The 4,168-nt window shown below is 46.1% G+C and overlaps 1 pseudogene; it reads left to right on the forward strand.

Moving 5' to 3' along the window:
• Positions 1–1,913: 1,913 nt before the first annotated feature.
• On the forward strand, positions 1,914–2,942 carry LOC142454680 (arginine/serine-rich coiled-coil protein 2-like; annotated as a pseudogene).
• Positions 2,943–4,168: the final 1,226 nt, after the last annotated feature.

Here is a 4,168-nt window from a genome sequence, read left to right on the forward strand (position 1 = left end):
GGTTCATGAGGGGGGAGTGGGGAGAGAGGGGGAAAAATGAGGAGCTGATGCCAGAGGCTTACGTAGAGAGCAAATGTTTCGAGAATGATGGCAATGAATGTACAAATGTGTTTGACACAATTGATGTATGTATAGATTGTGATAAGAGTTGTATGAGCCCCCAATAAAATGATTAAAGGTGCCATCCGGGTCTCTCGCGCTAGCGATTTAGTCACTCGGTGGCGGAGCTCCAGAGCGGCTGGTACTGTTAGAAGCGGCAGGTTGAGTTGCCGCCCTTGCGGTCGGGACTCTAGACTATGGTGAGCCTCAAAGCATCATTATTCTTCTCCCCAACTACCATGATCCGAATTCTACCTTGCAGGACTGGATAGGGCAGAGGTTGTACACTGGTACATATGGGGGCTGAAGGCACAGGGAACCTAGGGTGGATGATACCTTCAGGACCAGGGGTGTGAGGGACGATGCTGGGAGAGTGGAGGGCGAGTGGGTTGGAAAGGGGGAACTGGTGACAGGGATCCACATGTGACCTCCTCCCTGGGAGATGGACAGTAGAGAAGGGGGAGAAGGGAGACTCCAGATAGGGCAAGATATGACAAAATAACGATGTATTAATTACCAAGGGCACATGGGGGGGGGGCCGGGGAGGGAGGGGAAAAAAAAGAGGACCTGATGCAAAGGGTTTAAGTGGAGAGCAAATGCTTTGAGAATGATTGGGGCAGGGAATGTGCAGATGTGCTTTATACAACTGATGTATGTATATGTATGGATTGTGATAAGAGTTGTATGAGCCCCTAATAAAATGTAAAAAAAAGAAAAAGCATCATTATTCAATATCACGATCAAGGTCAAAAGAAAGAAAGCAGAAGTCAGAAAATGAAGGAAGGAAACACAGGAGCCGGAGCAGAAGCAAAGAGCATGCTAATGTGCAAAGAGACTAAACTGAAGACGCTGGACTCAGATAGCAAAATAATAAGCCTACTTCATGATAAGAACCAACTTCTTCTTAAAACAGGCAAGAAGACATGAATCCAAAGAGAAGTCCTCTAAGAAACACAAGTCTGAGGAGCATAATGACAAAGAACATCCTTCTGATAAAGGAAGAGAGCGGCTGAATTCATCTGAAAATGGTGAGGACAGGCACAAACGCAAAGAAAGGAAGCCTTCACGAGAAGCAGTCACTCAAGATCTAGGTCCCGTGAGAAGCGTCATCGTAGTAGAAGCAGGGACCGGAAGAAGTCACGCTCCAGAAGCAGGGACAGGAAGAAGTCTTGCTCCAGAAGCAGGGACCGGAAGAAGTCACGCTCCAGAAGCAGGGACAGGAAGAAGTCACGCTCCAGAAGCAGGGACAGGAAGAAGTCATGCTCCAGAAGCAGGGACAGGAAGAAGTCATGCTCCAGAAGCAGGGACAGGAAGAAGTCATGCTCCAGAAGCAGGGACAGGAAGAAGTCATGCTCCAGAAGCAGGGACAGGAAGTCATGCTCCAGAAGCAGGGACCTGAAGAAGTCTTGGTCCAGAAGCAGGGACCGGAAGAAGTCATGCTCCAGAAGCAGGGACAAGAAGAAGTCATGCTCCAGAAGCAGGGACCTGAAGAAGTCTTGGTCCAGAAGCAGGGACCGGAAGAAGTCATGCTCCAGAAGCAGGGACAAGAAGAAGTCACGCTCCAGAAGCAGGGACAAGAAGTCATGCTCCAGAAGCAGGGACAGGAAGAAGTCATGCTCCAGAAGCAGGGACAGGAAGAAGTCATGCTCCAGAAGCAGGGACAGGAAGAAGTCATGCTCCAGAAGCAGGGACAGGAAGTCATGCTCCAGAAGCAGGGACAGGAAGAAGTCATGCTCCAGAAGCAGGGACCAGAAGAAGTCTCGGTCCAGAAGCAGGGACAAGAAGTCATGCTCCAGAAGCAGGGACAGGAAGTCATGCTCCAGAAGCAGGGACAAGAAGTCATGCTCCAGAAGCAGGGACAAGAAGTCATGCTCCAGAAGCAGGGACAGGAAGAAGTCATGCTCCAGAAGCAGGGACAGGAAGAAGTCATGCTCCAGAAGCAGGGACAGGAAGAAGTCATGCTCCAGAAGCAGGGACCGGAAACGGCTGGTCAGATCCTGTTCCCGCTCCAGGTCGAGACATCGGCATCAGAGTAGAAGCAGAAGTAGGACAAGAAGCAGAAGTCGAGAGAGGAAGAAGTGAAGTGAAAAACCAAGAAGATTTAGCAGAAGTTTAAGTCGCACTCCTAGCCCCCCTCCCTGTAGACGCAGAAAAAGTGATGGATGCACAGGAAGCTTGAGCCAGGAGGTTAGAAAGGGCAAAAAAACTGCAAGAACAGCGCGAAAAAGAAATGGCTGAGAAACAGAAACAACAGGAAATTGCTGCAGCAGCTGCAGTTACCGGGGGTTCGGTTCTCAATGTTGTTGCCCTGTTGGCATCGGGCACACAAGTGAGTCCTCAGACAGCCATGGTGGCTCAAATGGCAGCCTTGCAAGCAAAAGCTTGGGCAGAGACCGGAACCGCTGTGCCGAGCTGTTATAACCCAGCCACTGCGAACCCAATGAAGTTTGCAGAACAAGAGGAAAAAACGGAAAATGCTTTGGCAAGGCAAAAAAGAAGGGGACAAATCCCAGTCGGCTGAAATATGGGAAAAATTGAATTTTGGGAACAAGGACCAAAATGTCAAATTTAGAAAATTAATGGGTATTAAGAGTGAAGATGAAGCTGGGTATAGCTCTGTTGATGAAGAAAGTTATAAGACTTTGAAGCAACAGGAAGAAGTATTTAGGAATCTAGATGCACAGAATGAAATGGCAAGATCACAAACCCCCACACAAAGAGGAATGGGCTTGGGTTTCACATCTTCAATGCGAGGAATGGACGCTGTTTGAGAAGATCACCCTTGTACAGTTTGGAACTTTATAGACTTTTTGTTCTGAAGTCAGGTCCTTGCTCACCAAACAGCTAGCATTCTAGCTTACATGGGTGTTGCATTGACTTTAATTTATTGAAAATCTATGATTTTAAAAAAAATATCAGATCAGTGATACTGGTGTCAGTGTTGTCATCAGGTTAAACCCACTTCCATTAAACTTGACAGGACGATAGAAGGACAATATTTTTGAGTTCATGAATTCTACTTTTCAAATATATAAAAGCTGCCGGTGGGATAAAAGTCTCATCCATGGATTTTCTGTGTCCACTGTCTTGTGTACTTTTGTACTTAACCTTGTACCGCTATTCTCATCTCTTGAAACATGAAAGAAACGTTATGTAGCTGTTCTCTAGATGATCTGGCTATTTGGTACATAGGCCAGCATAAAAATGCTGGGTGGAGACAGTAAAATTGGTTTTCTCAAAAAAAAAAAATTAAAAATAAATAAATAAAATCAAAAAAAGGAAGAGCATGCTTGGCATATCTTAAACTGAGAGAACCCAAGAAGAAATTCAATCGCAAGTTGCAATGCTGAGACATTTTTTAGGCAAAAAATTGAGTGATGTAGGAAGCAACAGAAGATGAAAAGGATACAGAGACTCACTGTACTAGAAGGAACTGGTCAACATCCAACCATTTCAGGACGTAGCACATGAACAAGAGCCAATGGTACTGAAGGCCGAAGTCCAAACTTCACTGAATGCATCGGCCAAAACCAAGTCTCTAGGAATTGATGGAATATCAATTGAAATGTTTCAACAAACTGATGAAGCACAGGAAACAATCACTCATATATGTTAGAAATTTGGAAGGCAACTACTTGGCCAACTGACTGGAAAAGATCCCTATCTGTACCCATCCCAGAGAAAGGTGACCCAACAGAATGCTCACGCTGTAGAACACTACCACGAATATCACACACATGTAAAATTTTGCCGAAGATCATTCAACAACCTCTGCAGCAGTACATTGACAGGGAGCTGCCAGAGATCCAGACGGGATTCAGAAGAGGATGTGGAACAAGGTTATCCTTGCTAGTGTCAGATGGCTCTTGGCTGAGAATAAATAGAGCACACGAGAAGGTGATTGTGTTTCATTGAGTATGCGGCGGTGTTCAATGGTGTGGACCATAATAAACCACCACAGGAGCCTTGAGCAAACAGGAATCTTAGAACACTGTACCGTGCTCGTGCAGTTGTGCTACCAGAACAAAGGGTTAAAATCAGAGAGGCGTGTGTCAGGGCTGTGTCCTCT

The sequence above is a fragment of the Tenrec ecaudatus genome, chromosome 8 (assembly GCF_050624435.1).
Source record: "Tenrec ecaudatus isolate mTenEca1 chromosome 8, mTenEca1.hap1, whole genome shotgun sequence".
Lineage (NCBI taxonomy): Eukaryota > Metazoa > Chordata > Mammalia > Afrosoricida > Tenrecidae > Tenrec > Tenrec ecaudatus.